Source organism: Mobula birostris, chromosome 8 (genome assembly GCF_030028105.1).
Source record: "Mobula birostris isolate sMobBir1 chromosome 8, sMobBir1.hap1, whole genome shotgun sequence".
Taxonomy (NCBI): domain Eukaryota; kingdom Metazoa; phylum Chordata; class Chondrichthyes; order Myliobatiformes; family Myliobatidae; genus Mobula; species Mobula birostris.
Window position 1 is genome coordinate 37,378,715 of NC_092377.1, and position 20,066 is coordinate 37,398,780.

A 20,066-nucleotide genomic window follows, 5' to 3' on the forward strand; every position below is an offset into this window, starting at 1 on the left:
AGTACTGTATGAGGTCATTCTTACCCTCGGCCATTAGGCTCTATAATGAGTTAGCCTTCTGTTAGACTTGGAGATAACTTATTTTTTATTCTTTCTTACTTCTTTTCTAATACTTGTGTATTTGTATGTCTGTGTACTTGTAATACTACTCTGACACTGTAATTTCTTTTGGGATCAATATATATCTATCCATCTATCTATCTATCTAATATCATCTACATCTTTATAAAGTAGTTAGAAAATGATAACGATGGATTCCACATATATTCTCATTGTCTATTGATCTATAAAAAATAAAGATATATATATATATATACACAATGAGCAAATTAAATACAAATTTAATTTATACAAAATTAAATTTAAATTCATTGACCAACAACAGTGGTCAACCAGATGCTCCACACGAGTCCGTCTCCATCTCCTCGCCGAATGCCCCGCTAACGGGAAGGACTTTCTCAGCGTTTAACATAACAAAGAAGCAGTGCTAAGTATAACATAACAAAGAAGCTATTTTAATTAGCCTACACAGTAACATAAAAGACGAAACCCCCTTACATATGTAATCGATTTACTTGTTTATTTATTATTATGTTTTATTTTATTTATTATTATTTTTTCTCTCTCTCTGCTAGATTATGTATTGCATTGAATTGCTGCTGCTAAGTTAACAAATTTCATGTCACCTGCCGGTGATAATAAACCTGATTCTGATTCTGATACCAAAGTGTATGTCCATACACTTCCCAACACCGTATTCTACCCGTTACTTCTTTCAGTCATCGAAAACATTGACAGATAATGTAAAAAGAAGTGGTCCCAGCACAGACCCCTGTGGAAAGCCACTAGTCACCAGCAGCCAACCAGAAAGGGCTCCCTTTATTCCTATGCTTTGCCCTTAACCAATCAGCCAATGCTTTATCTGTGCTGGTACCTTTCCTGTAATACCATGATCTCTCATTTTGTTAAACAACCTTATGTGCAGAACCTTGTCAAAGTCTTCTGAAAATCCATGTAAGCAACATCCATTGACTGTCCGTTTTTTCTATCCTGCTTGTTATTTCCTCGAGGAATTCCAGTACCTGTGTCAGACAAGAGTTCCCCATAAGGAAACAATGTCGACTTTGATGTACTTTATCATGCTGGAGGAGGAGAAGATGGCGGCGCAATGCAGCTCGCAGCGGCCACTCCGGTGAATGATATCTGTTATCTGTCAAGTAGGGTGCCATGCACAATCCCGATTTGATGGAGACAGACGTGAGAGCACGGAGGAACATCTGGTGAAACTTCTGAAATGCCTGCTTCGCTGCCACTGCTACTGTGTGATCCAGAATCTCTGGAGGGGAAGGCCCCGAGCCCTCGGCTTTGCTTGTTGCTTGGCGGCTGGGGCAGGGTCGAAGCGCTCGGCAGAGATGGTGCTCGGTGCTCGATGTCAGAGGGCTGGTCGGAGGCTCGAAGTTTTCGGACGGACTCAGAGTCGGCTGCGGTTGGGTGCTTCCAATGCATCAGCAAGTTTGTGGCGCTTGGAGGTTCATGGCAGGGAGAGTTTCTCCCTTCTACTCTCTGCGTGAGATGATGGGGCTGTCGGGACTTGAGACTTTTTTTACTGTCCCCCTGGTCTGCTCTTTATCAAATTACAGTATTGCTTTGCACTGTTGTAACTATATGTTATAATTATGTGGTTTTGTCAGTTTTAATCTTGGTTTGTCCTGTGTTTCTGTGATATCTTTCCAGAGGAACATTGTATCATTTTTTAATGCATGCATTTCTAAATAACAATAAATGAGGACTGAGTGTCCTCATAATCTAATCTAATCTAATGTGCCTCCAAGTACCTCGGGAAATATGCCAAGATTATTTGATTCTTGGAATATCATTTCTAATGCCTCCACAATCTCTGCAGCCTCCTCTTTCAGAAAACTGGGGTGTATACCCACACGTTCAGGTAACTTATCTATCTTCAGACCTTTCAGTTTCCCAAGAACCTTCTTTCTAGTAATGGCAACTTCACACACTTCTGCCCCTGACACTCCTGAACTTGCAGAATATACTGCTAGTGTCTTCCACAGTGAAAACTGAACTCAAAATACTTATTCAGTACATCCACCATTTCCTTGCCCCTCATTATTACCTCTCCAGCATCATTTCCCAGTGGTCCAAAATCCACCCTTGCCTCTCTTTACCACTTTATGTATCTGAAGAAACTTTTGGCATCTTATTAATATTACTGGCTAGATTACCATCTTATTCCATCTTAGCCTTCTTAATATATGTTTAATTTGGTTTCTGTTAGTTTTCAAATCTCTCCAATATTCTAACTTCCCACTAATTTTTACGCTATAATATGCTTTCCCTTAGAAGAAGAATTTAGGAATATTTATTTAAATTTTATATCCATCCCTCAATATGAGGGATTAAAAATCTTTGTGTTATGACTCCATCACAATGTACAGACATGTGAATTTAAAAGTCTAATGGCTTGTGGAAAGAAACTGCCCCGTAGCCTGTTGGTCCTAGCTTTAATGCTGCGAAACCATTTGCCAGACGGAAGCAGCTGATACAGTTTATGGTTGGGGTGACTGGCAATGTTCTTTCAGGCCTTCTTTCTGCACCTGTTGCTAGAAATGTTCTCAGTGGAGGGAAGTTCACATTGTTGCAAAAAAAAAACTACTTATAACGATGATTAGTGAGGCACAGAGAGATCTGTATTTACTGAAGAGTTCCTTTATTGTTTAAACTAATGTAATCCTCAGGCTCGGCCTTCGTCTAGGGGAGGACAACTTCTGGCCCTGCCAAACTGAGAAATCTCATTTATGTGGATGCGGTGTGATGTGTTGCCCGCTTACAAATCCGCACCGCAAAATATCAGACAGTACACCATATGCAATTAACTGATTGAACTTCATAAATCTTAATCTGAATATAGGGTTAGTAAAGAAAAATCTAATGGAAGAAAGGAGATGGAAGAAAGCAAATCCTATAGAACATAAGTCCTTAGGTAAAAAAGTTAAAAGCTTATGTCAAAAAGCCAAAGAAGAATGGTTAAACCAGGAATGTGAGCAAATAGAAAGAATCCCTATTACTGATCCAAAAAGGTTACATCAACAAATCAAGAATATCACTGGTAAAAAGCTCCTCTGTTCTACAGGTGGATGTTCGAAGCAAAGGACGGTACCATTATCATGGAAAAAGGTGAGATTATGAACAGATGGACTGAGTATATTCAGGAATTGTTTGAAGACGATCGAGGTGAAAAACCAGAAATTAAGAAAAACATTGAAGGTCCAGGTATTTTAAAGTCTGAAGTTCGTAATGCAATAAATAAGATGAAGAAAGGAAAGGCAGCAGGTCCTGATGAATTAGTAATAGAACAAATTGTCGCCCTTGAAGGTTATGGAATTGAAAAACTTACTGATTTAATCAATGACATTTATGAGACTGGAATAATACCAGAAGAGATGAAAAAATTCAGTATTTATCACTCTTCCTAAGAAACCTGGAGTAATAGAATGTGAATTACATAGGACCATAAGTTTAGTGAGTCATATCACCAATTTTGATGTAAAGAGTTTTGTTGACAAGAGCTAAAAGTAAGATACAAGCTGAAATAGGTAAAGAACAATGTGGTTTTGTGAAAGACAAAGGTACAAGAAACTCGATATTGATGTTAAGGATACTATCAGAACGAGCTATTCAAGTGCAAAAAGACTTATTTGTTTGTTTTATCGACTACAGAAAAGCATTTGATAAAGTGAAATACAATAAGTTATTTGAAGTATTACAGAAAACTCTAGATCTAGATTCGAAAGATCTCCACCTAATCAGAAATCTGTATTGGGAACAAACTGCTGCTGTAAGAATAGATGGAGAAGTGAGTCAGTTTACAAAAATCAAGGGAGGCATTAGACAAGGGTGTGTTTTCTCCCCTGATTTATTTAATGTGTACAGGGTGTGTAAGAGTGTTTAATGTGTAAGAGACATCTTGGGAATCAAAGTTGGTGGTGAAAACATCAATAATTTCAGATATGCAGATGACACTGTGTTAATTGCAAGTACGGAGGAACAACTACAAAACTTAATTGATATAATTGCTGAAAAAAGTGCAAAAATGGGTCTATCAATTGCAAAAAGACAGACTGTATGGTGATATCCAAAAAGAAGGAGAATCCTATCTGCAGGCTGAGAATAAACAGGGAAGACATAAAACAAGTTCAGAACTTTTGCTAGTTAGGAAGCTGGGTGACATCAGATGGCAGGTGTGATATAGACATCAAAAGAAGAATAGGGATGGCAAAAGACACCTTTACGAGAATGAAGAGTATACGGACTAATACTAAACTAGGCATGACAACCCATCTCAGAGTTCTGAAATGTTACATTTATCCAGTTATGTTATATGGCCCAGAATGTTGGACAGTATCTAGTAACATCAGGAAATGAATTGTAGCAGCAGAGATATGGTTTTGAGGAGGATGCAAAGAATATCATGGACGAAATGAATATCTAACGAGGGTGTCATGAACAGAGCAAACACAAAAAGAGAAATAATGTATGAGATCATGAAAAGGCAATGTAACTTCATTGGACATGTGATTAGGAAAGAGGAGTTAGAATGCACGGTAATTATGGGAAAGATTGAAGGGAAGAAAGCAAGAGGAAGACAAAGACAAATGATGATGGAGACAGCAGCCAGAGGACTGGAAATGAATACCAATGAATTGATCCACTTGACCTGAAAAAGTAGTGTGTGGGCCTTGGCAGTCAAAGCTGTTATGGTCCGGATCAGGGTCTCTTTAAATTTACTTTGTTTATGTTGCGATCCGGACCATTGACTCCCTGTTTCCTTTTGGTTCCCTGTTTTCCCGTATCCCTCAGGCTTGGTGATTGAAGGCAATTTATTCCCGGCTGAACCGGTAGGTTATAGTCTCCGGCTTTCAGCTGTTCGGCGCAAGAGTATTTGCAAAGTCACCAAAGGTACGGTGTGCCTATGTCATCAAGCCTTGTCTCCGCCCGAAGTGAGTGCCAGTAATTCGCCTTTCCTCACCGGAGCAACCCTGTCAAGTCACCTCGCCAAAGTAAGCCTGCAAAGTTTCCTCGCCGAGGTGGGTCCTTCAGTTAACCCGCAAGAGGGAACCAAGAACCGCTGTCTACTGTTCCCGGGCCGAGTCGAGAGCTCGCCACTACCCAGGGGCTCAAGTCAAGTCCTGGCTCTGGGGGCATCCAAGTACCCAATCAAGTCCTGGTCCTGGCGGCATCCAAGTTCTGAGTCAAGTCCCGGCCCTGGCGGTCTGTGATTCCTGTCCTACCCACTGCCTGAATCCCTTCTCTGCCCCTCTTGCCTCTAGCCCTCGTCTGTAGCCCTCGCCTGCTCCTTGGTCTAATTCTATTGCCGGAGTTAGATAGGTACTGTCCGGTGTTCTTTCACGTTAGTTTTGTCTTGTCCTCGCCTCCGTGGGATAAGTCTGGCCGTCTTGCTGTTGCCCCGCGGGGGGTCATGAGTCCCGGCCCTATAGCCTATACCCAAGGAGGGGTCCCGGCTCTCTGTTCTGTGTGTGAGTCCCGGCCATATGTCCTGTACCCAAGGAGGGGTCCCGACTCTGTGTTCCGTGTATGTGTCCATGGTTCCATGTACCTGCTCTCCTGAGACTGAGGCTCTGTTTTTCCATGTTCCTCCTCTCCCTAGCCCATGTCATGTCCATGCCTGGTTCTGGGGTCCGAGTGGGAGGCAAGACCCAGGTACTGGGTCCTTGCCCAGTCCCTGGCTCAGAGTCCATACCATAGCCTCTTCATGTCGCCTCTAGTTCTGGGATCCGATTCCGAGTCCTAGCCCAGACCCTTGTCCCAGCCTAGTCGTAGTCCTGAGTCCTTGTCCAGTTCACTATTCCTGCTCCTGCCTTGCTCTCCCGTTTTCGAATAATAAACTAAATTTAATTAACCTCACAAGATGTGTCTTGCATTTGGGTCCACCCTTGCTCCCAATGCCCCCCCCCCACTGTGACAAAAGCTCACTGGGCATGGCACCTGATGATGATAATGAAAGAAAAAGGGCCCATTTTAAAAGAAAATTCAAAAGTACACTTTGGAGCTAAAAAATATGGCCATTCATCAACCATCGACTTCCTCCAAGTGTTGCCGACCTTCAGACCCTCGCTCCCGATCCACTCCATCCGGTGGTTTACCAGCTCTCTCCACATGTGTCTTCCTTTTTCTCCTCTTGCCGACCAAAGACCGCAAAAATCTCTCTTCCAGACTCACAAGAAGCAATATTTATCTTATTGGGTAGCCCCCCCCCGACGTTCCAAGCCTTGTTATCTCCAGTCATAACCCAAACATTGCTGCTACAGAGAAACCATTACATTAGCAGTGGAGAATTACAGAGAGGCCATTACATTAGCAGTGAAACCTTACAGTGCGTTACACTAACAAGTATGTGAATCCATACACTAAATATCTTGTGTGCATACCCGCTAAATATCCGTGAATCTCCTGAATAGTCAAAGAATAGCAAAGGTGTTACCTAGGCAAAGGAGTTTATGCTGGCCAGGCATTCCTCGTTGACCCGATTCACTCACCACATATTTCACACAGGGTTGCTTACGCTTGTATATGGTTCAGCATTCAACACAACCATTCCTCAGAAACTGATTGGAAAGCTGAGCCTACTGGGCCTGAACACTTCCTTCTGCAACTGGATCCTAGACTTCCTGACTGGGAGACCTCAGTCATTCTGGATTGGAAGCAGCATCTCCAACACCATCACACTGGACATGGGGGCCCCCAGGGCTGTGTGCTCAGTCCGCTGCTGTTCACTCTGCTGACCCACGACTGTGCTGCAACACACAGCTCAAACCACATCAACAAGTTCGCCGATGACACGACCGTGGTGGGTCTCATCAGCAAGAACGATGAGTCAGCATGCAGAGAGGAGGTGCAGCAGCTAATGGACTGGTGCAGAGCCAACAACCTGTCTGAATATGAACAAAACAAAAGAGATGGTTGTTGACTTCAGGACACGGAGTGACCACTCTCCGCTGAACATCGACGACTCCTCCATAGAGATCGTTAAGAACTCCAAATTTCTTGTGTTCAGCTGGCAGAGAAGCTCACCTGGTCCCTCAACACCAGCTCCATAGCAAAGAAAGCCCAGCAGCATCTCTACTTTCTGCGAAGGCTGAGAAAAGTCCATCTCCCAAGCCCCATCCTCACCACATTCTACAGAGTATGTATTGAGAGCATCCTGAGCAGCTGCATCACGGCCTGTTTCGGAAATTGCACCATCTCGGATTGCAAGACCCTGCAGCGGATAGTGAGGTCAGCTGAGAAGATCATCGAGGTCTCTTTTCCCGCCATCACATTTACATCATACGCTGCGTCCGCAAAGGAAACAGCATTATGAAGGACCCCACGCACCCCTCATATAAACTCTTGTCCCTCCTGCCATCTGGAAAAAGGCACCAAAGCATTCGTGCTCTCATGACCAGACTATGTAACAGTTTCTTCCCCCAAGCCATCAGACTCCTCAATACCCAGAGCCTGGCTTGACACCAACCTACTATACCCTCTTCTGTGCCTTCTGTCTTGTTTATTATTAATTATTATTTATTGTAGTGCCTGCACTGCTTTGTGCACTTTATGCAGTCCTGGATAGGTCTGTAGTCTAGTGTAGTTTTTGTGTTTTTTCTTACGTAGTTCAGTGTAGTTTTTGTATTGTTTCATGTAGCACTATGGTCCTGGAAAATGTTGTCTCATTTTTACTATGTCCTGTACCAGCAGTTATGGTTGAAATGACAATAAAAAGTGACTTGACTTGACTTGGTTATTCTTCAAAGTTACCTCTACCAGCACACACAAAGCATCTACTTTTATATCCATTCCTTATCAATTCAAATATCGCATTCCAGTGTCATTGGCCACAGGTCATGTGTCTGTCTTTTAACACCTTGTTATTGGCTCTGCTCCAAGCCAGCCAGCATCCATTTATTGCCCTTTTCCTATCAAGTGACAGTCGATAATTTATGGCTGTTTGTTCTTAATCATCAATGAGCTCGAATTACTTCAGGCAGGCATCAACCCCAACATTCACAAACCTGCATGTTATAGCCAACCAAAGAACATTTCACAAATAACTTCTTATTTGGAAATGATCTCCAGTCCAGCAGATTACCTGAAGAATCATTGTCTCTTCTTTAAAACGTTGATCAAGCCCAGCATGTCAAGCTCACAAAATGGAGAATAGAGTGTCTTCACAAAATGGCAGCCTCCATCCCCAAGCATGCGGCAAGAACAAAGGCTGCTTCCACTGTCCTTGATTCATTTGAATACACTGATCCTTTCCGGCCAACAACATCCACAGATGTTCTGGGCTGTCTGTACCACTCTCTGCAGTGCCTGGCAATCAAGGATGGCACAGTTTCTGTACCAGGCAGTGATATAGCCAGTCAGGATGCTCTCATTGGTGCCCCTGTAGAAGGTCTTGAGTATCTTGGGGCTCATGCTAAACTTCTTCAGTCAGCTGAAGCGGAAGAGATGCCGTTTTGCTTTTTTTGGCACAAAGCTTGTGTGTACAGTCTAGGTGAGATCATCAGTGATGTGCATACTGAGGAACTTGGAACTTCTGACCCTCTCAACTGCAGACCCATTGACGTTGATTGGGGAACGCTTGTCTTCGTTCCTCCTGTAATCCACAATCAGCTCTTTAGGTTTTTGGACTTTGAGGGAGAGGTTGTTATCTTGGCCCGACTGTGTCAGGGTGTCAACCTCTCTCTGTAGGCTGCCTCGTCACCGCTAGAAATAAGGCCAATAGAAGTCATGCCATCTGTGAATTCGATCAGTAGATTGGAGCTGTGTGTGGCAGCACAGTCATGGGTAGAAAGAGGGTGTAGAAGGGGACTCAGAACACAACCATAGGGGCCACCTATGTTGAAGGTCAGAGGGGCAGAGGTGTGGAAGCCCATTCTTACCACCTGTCGGCAATGCGATAGAAAGGCAAGGATCCAGCTGCACAAGGTGAGGTGCAGGCTGAGGTCTCTGAGTTTCCTGTCAAGTCTGGAGGGAATTATGGCATTGAATGCTGAACAGTAGTCCAGGAACAACATTCTAACGTAGGCATCCCTCTTCTCCAGGTGAATGAGGATGGTGTGTCGTACTGTTGCTATGGCATCATCAGTAGATCGGTTCCATCGGTAGGTGAATTGTAGGGGGTCCAGTTTGGGTGGTAGCATGCTGCAGATGTAGTCTTTAACCAGCCTCTCAAAGCATTTGCTTATAATTGAGGTGAGTGCAACAGGGCGCCAATCATTCAGGCATGCCCTCTTGGTTTTCTTAGGTACAGGGATAATTATAGACAATTTGAAACAGGAGGGCACCACACACTGGGAGAGGGAGAGATTAAAAATGGCCGTAAACACACCAGACAGCTGTTCAGCACACACTTTGAGGACGCACTCTGGGATGCCATCTGGCCCTGCTGCCTTATGGCTGTTGACACGCTGGAATGCTCTACGTACTTCAGCCTCGGAGATGACCAAAGTGCAGATCTTGTCCGCAGCTCTCCTCCGGGATTCAGTCCTATCAATGAGCGTAAAAAACATTTAGCTCATCCAGGAGCGAGACAGCGTGTTGGCTGTACTGCTGTATTTCCTCTTGAAGCCCGCGATGGTATGCAGTCATTGCCTAATGCTGCGTGTATCATTGTCAGAGTTGTGACTGGATTTTTCCCCTGTGTTGCCATTTTACCACCTTGATGGCTGTTTGGCTTATACGTTTGATTTGAATTCTCTTGTTAGCTAAGGTCATGTCATCTTCCCTTTAGAATACTTCTCCCTCATTGGGATGTATATATCCTTTGTCTTCTGTATTGCTGCTTGAAATCCAAGACATCGCTGTCCTGCTGTCATCACTGCCAGTTTTTTTTTCCCAGTCAATTCCAGCCAATTCCTCTCTCATGCCTCTGTGATTCCCTTTACTCCATATTGATACTTCGGACTTTAGCTCTCCTTTTCAAATTGCAGAGTGAATTTTATCTTATTATGATCACTGGTCCCTAATGGTTCCTTTACCTTAGGCACTCTAATCAGCTCTGGTTCATTGCATAACACCCAATCCAGAATAGCTGATCCCTCAAGTTGGCTCAACCACAAACTTCTCTAAACAAACATCTTGGAGGCATTCTATAAGTCCCACTCTTGGGATCCAGCACCAACCTAATTTTCCCAATCAACTTGCATTTTGGAATCCCCCATGAATATTGTAACATTGGCCTCCCATTGTAATTTTTAGACCACATCTTTACTACTGTTTGGGGGTCTGTATATAACTCTTTACTACTGTCTGAGGGTCGTTTAACCCTTGCAATTCTTTAGTTGTATCCACAGCGATTCAACACCTTCCAACTCTGTCACCACTTTCTAATGATTTGATTTAGTTTTTTTACCAACAGAGCCATGCCACCTCCTTGACCTATCTGCCTGTCCTTTCGATACAACCTGTATCCATGGATGCTAAGCTCCCAGCTAAAATCTTCTTTCAGCCATGATTCAGTGATGCCTACCACGTCATACATGCCAATATTTAACGATGCCACAAGTTTATGTACCGCATTCCATATACTGCACACATTCAAATATAGCACAGTCAATCCTATAATCTTTTCAATTTTGTTCAACTTTTACATTGCAATTCATCCTGTTGATTGGAATTTAGCCCTACTGTCAGTCTCTCCTTGCTAGGAGTCTCACTACACACTGCCTCTGTTTGCAATCCAACTACCTCATCCTCAGCACTATCACTCTGGATCCCATTCCCGCGCCAAGTTAGTTTCAATCCTCCCGAACAACCCTAGCAAACTTGCCCCAAGGAGATTGGTTCCCATCAGGTTCACGAGTAACCCATCCCTTTCACACAGGTCATACCTTCCCCAGAAGAGATCCTAATGATCCATAACTTTAGGACTTTATTCCCTGGAGCGTAGAAGAATGAGGGGAGATTTGATAGAGATATATAAAATTATGATGGGTATTGATAGAGTGAATGCAAGCAGGCTTTTTCCACTGAGGCAAGGGGAGAAAAAAAACCAAAGGACATGGGTTAAGGGTGAGGGGGGAAAAGTTTAAAGGGAGCATTAGCGGGGACTTCTTCACACAGAGAGTGGTGGGAGTATGGAATGAGCTGCTAGACGAGGTGGTAAATGTGGGTTCTTCTTTAACATTTAAGAATAAATTGGATGATACATGGATGGGAGGTGTATGGAGGGATATGGTCCGTGTGCAGGTCAGTGGGACTAGGCAGAAAATGGTTCGGCACAGCCAAGAAGGGCCAAAAGGCCAGTTTCTGTGCTGTAGTTTCTATGGTTCTATGGTTCTAAATCTGAACCCCTGCCCCCTGTACTAGTTCCTCATCCATGCATTCACCTTCCAAATCATTCTATTCTTACCCTCACTGATGCATGGTACATGGACCATTCCAGGGATTACTACTCTGGGGGCCCTGATTTTCAGTTTACTACCTAGCTCACTAAAACCTTTCGTCAGTACCTCCTCGCCTTTCCTGCTTATGTCATTGGTACCAGTAAATACCAAGACTCCTGGCTGCTCACCCTCCCCCTGGGAATACAATTGACCCAATCTGAAACATCCCTGACCCTGAAACCCAGGAGACAAAATACGTTCCAGGTGTCTTTATCACAACCACAGAATTTTGTCTCTGTTCCTTTGACTATGGAATTGCCTATCCTACTGCAGCCATCATTACCTCTCTTCTCTTCTGTGTCACAGCATGAGACTCAGTGCCAGAGACCCGGACACTGCAGCTCCCCCCAGGTTGTTTTACAATACAATTATAAAATAACCTAAACTATTGTGCTGTAAATGCTTTATTTCCCTACCTTTCTGGCCCCACATTCTGCCCCTCTTTCAATTCCCCATCTTGGCAGATATGTAAATGCATTGGTCCCTGAGTTGTCCCTGGTAAGTACCAATGCAAGTTATAGATTGTTACAGCAAATGCACTTAATATCTACACAAGAAGGTAATAATGAAATTGGAAGAAAACTTCATTAATGTAATAACCTTAGACAATCCCTTGATAGCTTGAGAAAGGCTGGGAAATGGAAAGAAAACACATTTAGGAACTGGCCTTTCAGGCAGTTGGATTTGTTCTGCTCAGTTTAGTAGTGGTTCATCTGATTTAACTTACCTCTTTCATCCAAGCCAAACTTTCTTTGTGTCAACTTACAACCTAATACGGCAACAGCGTTCGATTTGCTGGTTGAAGCTAGGCTGACATGGGCAGTCATGAAGTGGGTATTTTTGGCATTGATTACATTGCTTTGTTTTGTCAGAAACGAGAATGAAGAGATTTGTAAATGGATCCAGTAACTGTACCTCTAAAGAAGAGAAAGAAACTTGTGATAGTGCAGCATTTCACGAGGGCAAGTATATGAAGAGCATGAGAGGATCGATGAATGCAGACGTGAAAAGGAGCAGGAACTGTCAATAATATCATTGAGCATTGGAACTAGGAGTAAAACTTGGGACGCCAGCAATTTACTGAATATATAGTCAAGAAAATGGAAGTAAGTTTCATGGATAATGTGAACTTGGAAGAGGTATGTGAGACAGTGGGAAAGAAAATAGTGTAAGTGTTATGTTTTATAATTCCAGAAATTCATTGAAAGAAAAACACAGGAGCCCAGGAGACAACTCATGTACACTTCACTTTTACTTTATCAAGGTGTGCACTTACGATACAGTGGTGTAATGACATAAGCCGTTCATGTATTTTTACCTATAACCTGTAATGAATTATGTAAACAACAAATACTGTTAATAAAACAACACTCCTCCCTGCTTAGCTATAAACTCAACTCAATGTAGAATGCATCTCAACTCACACTGCTCTCTAGTTGTGGAGGATTTCTTACTCTTGTAGGATGATGTTTTTCCTGACAAGGTGGGTCATTCTGCTTGGCAGCTGATCCTTGTGGCTGTGAAACAATCTCATATTAGAATAGAACTTCATTGTCATTGCTCAAAACTATATTTCTGGAGTCTCCTCTGTGGTGGTTGTAGCGGTTGACCCTGGGAGTGCAGGAAGTGGTTCTGATGGCTCTGGACACCTTTCTTCTGGACGTGTTGGCATCCTAAAGAGTTGGCAAGCTGCATGTTCTGCTCATCTATCCCAGGCCACTAGACACTGCTTCAAGCCCATGTTTTCATTTTGACCACACCTAGATGATTGGCATCTAGATCCTCCAACACTTTAGCTCTCAGCTCGGATGGTACAACAATTTTCGATCTCAACGTAAAGCAAACCCCATCAAGAGCAAGTTCATCCTGGCACTGGTAAAAATGGGGGAGCTGGAGTTTCTGCTGGACATTCCAGCCATTTTGAGATGCCATGTAGAGCCCAGACAATCTGGGGTCTTCTCTAGTTTCACGTTGCATCATCTCTCCTGTAATAAGGAGACATGCAATTTGCATTAGGGAGAGTACATTGAGGAGTGTCCTCTTTTGTAAATTTTTTAGGTATTTCCTTTCCCAAGAGTAGATTGACAACCCATTAGCATTTCCATGATTAGTTGTCCTCTTGAATTCAATCTTGTAATTGCATCCTCCAAGAAAGAGAGTCCATCTCCGCTGCTGTTGGTGGAACACCTTTCTGTGGATTGAAAGTGGACACTAGTAGTTGTTGAGGGTAAACTCTCTCCTATACAAGTACAGAATGAAGCTTTTTACACCCCACACCAGACTCAAGGATCTCTGTCAATATGTGTGTAACTTTTCTCTGCGGTAAGGGAATGTGGTGAAAAGGATATGGCGTGTTCACTTCCATCGCTCATAATATGTGACATGACTGCAGTTATACCATAAGGAAAAGGCAAGCTTCACTGGACAATGTGGATCACAGTGTGTGAGTATAGTGTCTGATGTCACCATTTCCTTTTGGAAAGCTACGTCACACTACTTTGTCGATTGCCATTTCTTCCTGATCTGTAGGAATGAGTTCAAGGGGTGGAGCACATTAGCCAGGTTTGGCAGGAACCTGTTATAGTAATTGACAAATCCTAAAAAAAGGACTGCAACTGTGACACGTCATTTAGCCTTGGGGCATCCACCACTGCTTGAATTTTCTCAGCAGAATTGTGTAATGCTTGTGTGTCATTGGGGTGACCACAATAAGTGATGCTTGGTTTAAAGAATTCACACTTGTTACATCGTGCCCTGAGCACATGATCTTCTAATCTTTTTAACACTGTCTTGAGGTTTTGGAGATGCTCCTTGTCATCCTCACCAGTAACAACGATGTCATTCAGATAACACTGAGTACCTAGACAGCTTTACATCACCTGGTCCACAGATTTCTGCCAGAAAGCAGGTGCAGATGTTACTTCAAAAATGAGCTTATTACAGCAATATAGTCCTTTGTGAGTGTTTATGGTGAACACTTTGGACTCTTCTTCCATTTCCATCAATAGATAGGCCAATAGCTAAAATGTTTCCCTCCAGAACGGTTTGTGAATATATCCTCAATACAGGGCAGAACATTTTTTTATTAAGTGCAATCGTGAACAGTAGCCAGATCAGAAATGCTGACCAAGTCAACTAGTTTCCAAAGAGAACTCTGATAGGCCAGTCAGATAGTTCACTGCTGCTCAACGATAGAACACAAAAAAATCATATGTACAGTTAAGAAACATTAAAAAATAGTAGAAGTACTGGAGTCATGATGATCATGATGAAGTCTGCTGGAGAGAGACACTTATACACATGCTGTCCTCCATAATTCAAAAAGATTGAAGGATAAGGTTGCAGGGTGACAAAACGTGGCAGGAGAACTTGGAACTAAAAACTAATCCCTACCGGGAGAATACAGCACCTGTTCTTTCTGCACTGTTCTCCAGCAGTTTAAGGACTAAGTCCAGCCAGAACATAACTCACAAATGCTCTTGAAAGTCAGGTATTAACCCTGCCTACCAAAAACTAAGCATTGCCATTCTGGTCCCCTTCATATTGATCTACTTTTAATACTAGGTTGATGGTGATCTTAAAATTACCACAGATCCAGATAGACCAATCCTTCTTGGCTACTGGAACCATTGGTATTGTCCATGGGCTCCACTCAACGTTGGAAAGAATTTCTTCAGCCTGTATGTGATCCAGCTCATTGGCTACCTTCTCATGAATGGTATGAGGAACTGGATGGGCTTCGTAAGACTTGGGCATGGCATTTCGATTTAACACTACTTTACCCTTGATGTGTTTGAGATTTCCAGTGCTATCCTTGAACTGCCGTGGCATCATCCAATACCTTTCTTAATTTACTTTCAGTTGACTCTATTGCAGGGGATGTGGCATGCAGATGGTGAATAGATCTCCAAGCAAGTTGTAGTTTTTCAGCCAATCACAACCCCACAAAGCTGAACTTCTTGTTTTTACAACATAAAAGTCCAATGTGGCTTGTTGGTTGTGGCATTTCACTGTTACGAATATCATTCCCACAGGAATTATATTTTCTCCAATATAAGTTCTTAGTTGGATATCTTCAGGCTTCAGTTCAGTATCTTTGAAATGCTGTTCCAACTCATTTTGTGGAATGACTGAAACTGCGAAGCCAGAGTTCAATTCCATCTTGATTAATTTGCCATTCACTCTGGTGTAAGCCGTATTGCTTGTCTCCTGTCAGCTTTCACATTGTAAATCTTAAGGCTACTCAGTCCTGTATAGCTCTTGTCATTATCAGATTTTTCATCAATAGCACATAGATTACTGCTTTTTCTGAAAATACAAGTTGACTTTTGATATTTTTCTCTTCCTTGTGGAGTCCATTTATTTTTGTCTGCCCAGTGCCTCTTTGTGCTGTTACAACACACACCCAACTGCACCAGCTTCTGGGGTTTAGACCTTCCAGTTCTCTGCAATATGGATAGCTGGCGTGGCCCCTTTAAAGATTCCGGACAGCCCTGCTCATTGGGAATAATGTTTTGAGTGCCAAAAATTGAGTATTTAAAGAACACCTGAATGGAGCCTTAGTGCTCAATTGTAAGCCCAACCAGAGATATCTAGCTTTTTGTTTTGTGCTCAGTTCTCAATCCTAACCTTGGATACTCCAGCATTTGGGTCCAAACCATCCTCGTTAAGGATTCTTGTCAGAGTATGATTGAGCCTGTATGGACCCAGCAGGGTATCAGAGTCTTTCATCTGCTGTGACCAGCCACAGTGAGAAGACATCCTGCAGATAAACCACCTCCAGGTAGCCGTTTGTCAACTCTCGCAAGGAGCAAGCCAGAGTTGCTTGGGAGAGCCATTTGGTCACTCTGTGGATCCAGTATATCTTCTAACCCCAGAGAGATTTGACGGTGACCCAGGCTCTAGCTGTGGCTTCCTCATTCAATGCTCATTAGTGTTCGAACTTTGGCCGTGCTGGTTCCCCTAGGAGCATGGAAAGGTAGCCTTCATTATCTCTCTTCTGACTGGAAGAGTCCTGGCCTGGGCCACCCACATTGGAAATGAAGGTTGGAGGTTTGCTTGGATTTGGTGGAATTCCTGGCCCGTTCCACCACCCTTCTAGAGCCAGCTGAGCCTCGGACCATCAGATAAAGGTTCGACAGGGCGGATGGTCTGCAGCCAACTACACTATTGAGTTATTGACCTTGGCCCAAGAGAATGGCTTGAACAGGGAAGGCTAAGCCACTCTATACCACCACCGACTCTGAGGTGAACTGAAAAATGCCCTCGCCTTGGGAGAACCAGCAGAGGACTTAGAGTATATCGTCAACCAATCCACTTGTTTCGATAATCGTCGGGCAGAGCGTAGGTGGAACCACATCAAGAGGTCAAAGAGGCATAACCCGAGCCTGACCTCAATGCATCGCGGTTCCACCGCCCAGTCTTGGACCATCACCAGCCCATCTCCTGCTCAGGATTCTGTCAACACTATGCAAATCAGTCGCAGAAGAATCTCCGCCATTGAGAGATTCCGCCGTCAGAGTTGAGGTTGCTGCTATTACTGTGAAGAAGCAGGTCACTTGTGGGACATATGTCCAAAGCTGCAGCTTTCAGGAGAATTCTGAAGGTCATGATGGACTGTGACAGTAACAGCCAGTGCCCCCAACCTCATGGATTTTGGTGTCACACTGAGGGTGGAGATCTCCTGGTGTAAGAACCGACAAGAGGTGAATGCTTTTTTGGACTCTGGGCCAGATGGAAATTTCCTGCATTTGGGGACAGTCTGTTGGCTCAATATATCACTGCCAGAGTTAAGCCAGTCCGTGTCAGCAAGTGTCTTGGATGGCCATCTGCTTGGTTCCGGGCAGATCCAGCAGCAGACATTGGTCTTGCGGATGAGGATAGAAGGATCATGCAAAGGACATTAGTTTCTATATTATTGAGTCTCCTCACATACCCTTGATCCTCGGGCACCCTTTGGATGTCCCAGCATAACCCGTCTGTGAACTGGAAGGAAGGGAGGATCACTGCATTGTGCAGTTGCTGCTAGAAGGTATGTTTCAGCTTGGTATTCTATCCCTGGACTCTCCCGAGACCAACGGCTGAGGAGGGGGCAGACTTCTGTTCAGGGTAACCTGAAGCCTTCAGGAAACTCAATCCTACCTTCAAAGGCAGACAAGCCAGCTCCAGCCAACAGGCCTGTGCAAGTCTCAACCCTGTCCAGTCAGGGGTGCACTGGAACTAGATCTCTAGTTCAGGAGCAAACCAAGAAGATGCCCAAGCAGTCTGGAACTCTAGCAGCTAAGCTAAAGGGCTCCAGTTGTCAGGTCCTATCTAAGGGGAAGGCTCCATAAAGGAGAACATTGGAGCCTAGTCCCAGGAGCACAGGGACCATTTGTATGCCTCCCTGCCAATGCCTGAGGATTTGGGCTCTGATTTGGTCTTTGTTTTCACAAAAGATCCTTGTGAACCTATTAAGGAGACACTGGGTTCTGCCAAATCAACTCTGCTACTAAAGAAGCCTCAGGAGTCACTCTCTGAAGAAAATTCGGGATAATTGCAGCACCCAAGCTGGTAGAAATCCCTTCCATCGACAAGGATGTGGAAGAGATCTTCAGAAAGGGAAAGGCCTCGACTCTGCCACCTCACCGACCCTATAACTGCGCTATAGATCTACTGCCTGGTACTTGTCGTCCGCGGGGTCGATTATACACGCTTAGGCCCAGAGAGAAGCATTATGGGGGAGTATATAAAGGAAATTCTAGCCCTGAGATTCATTCAGCCCTCCTCCACTTCTCCAGCTGGTGCTGCCTTCTTCTTCATACGGAAAAAGGACGTGAGCCTGTGGCCATGCATTGATTATAGAGGGCTGAATTACATAATGATCAAGAATCATTACTTTCTTCTACTCATGAACACTGCTTTTGAGATTCTCCAAGGGGCAAGAGTGTTCTCAAAGCTAGATTTGTGAAGCGCCTACTATCTGGTTTGAAAAAAAGAGGACGACAAGTGGAAGACGCCATTCAACACATCAACCGGTCACTATAAATACCTGATCATGCCCTTTGGCCTTGTGAATGCACCAGCAGTTTTCCAGGTCTTTATAAACAACGTACTTTGGGATACACTCTATAAGTATGCCTTTGTCTACTGGGAAAAGATCCTAATTTTCTCAAAGTCCATTGAGGACCACTTTGCTCACCTCAGAGATATCCTAAAGAGACTTCTTGATCATGGATTTTACCTCAAGCTGGAGAAGCCTGAATTTCACATAACCACCATTTCATTTTTGGGTTTCTAATGGGAATCTCAAAATGGACCCTAGTAACGTGCAGGCAGTCAGAGACTGGGCACAACCATCCAGTGTGAAACAAGTCCAAAGACTCCTGGGATTTGCCAGCTTTTACTAAAAGTTCATCAGAAACTTCAGCTCAGCGGCAGCTCCACTGACAGCACTAAGAGATCCATGGGCTTTTTTGTTTGGACTACCAAAGCGGAGGCTGCTTTTGCAGAGCTTAAACAGCGGTTCACAATAGTTCACATTTTGGTTGCACCTAAGCCGGACCTTCCATTTATCATTGAGGTGGATGCCTCAGACATTGGAGAGGGTGCAGTGTTGTCTCGGTGGGGGTCACCTTCAGACAGTAAACTGCACCCATGTGCGTTCTTTTCCAGGTGGCTATCCCCGGCGGAGGTGAACTATGACATCGGAGACAGAACTGCCTGGGGTCAGTTTGTCTCTGGAGGAATGGTATCACTGGCTTGAGGGGGCCCAGAACCCTTTTATCGTCTGGGCAGACCACAAGAATCTGGTTTACATTCAGGAGGCCAAGAGATTGAATTCCAGGCAGGCCAGGTGGTCTCTTTTCTTTAACCACTTTAGTTTCATCCTAATCTATTGACTGGGGTCAAAGAACCAGAAGCCTGATGTCTTGTTCTGTCAGTTTGATGAGCCTGAATAAGTGGAGCAGCCGACCACTATTTTACTCCATGCCAAGGTGATAGTACAAATTCATTGGGGAATCAACACACTTATTCGCAAGGCCCAGGCACAAGGGGAGATTCCTCAGAACAGCCCTCTGAGTCAACGGTTCATTCCTAGTTCCAGCCATTCTCAGGTTTTTCAATGGGGCCTTGCATCAAGAATGAGTGTTCACCCAGGGATGTCAAGACCTTCAAGTTCATTAAGAAAAAATGTTGGGGCCCTGGAATGATGAGGGAGGTCCAACAATACATGCAGGACAGAACATTGGTGCATATCTCCTGTCTGCAACTCAATTGCATCCCTGTCTGCTGTTTCTGTAGATACGGCAATTTCAACCGCTCTTTTAAATTGTGAGTTGTGCTTCAGTTAGGAACCATTTTTGAATGCTTTCTTGCAAGGTTCCACAAACTAAATGATCTCTTAGTGCATCAATAAGCCCTTCACTGAACTGACAGTGCCCAAATTCTTCAATTCAGCTATGTTCACTGAAATTAACTCCCCTTCCTTTTGATTCCACTTAAGAAACCTAATTGACAGTGGTTTTGGTTCTAAATGTTCCTGCATTATGTACACAATATCAGCAAAGCTCATTTCAGCTGGATTGTTTGGAGCAGTCAACTTCTGAGCAAACTGTATGC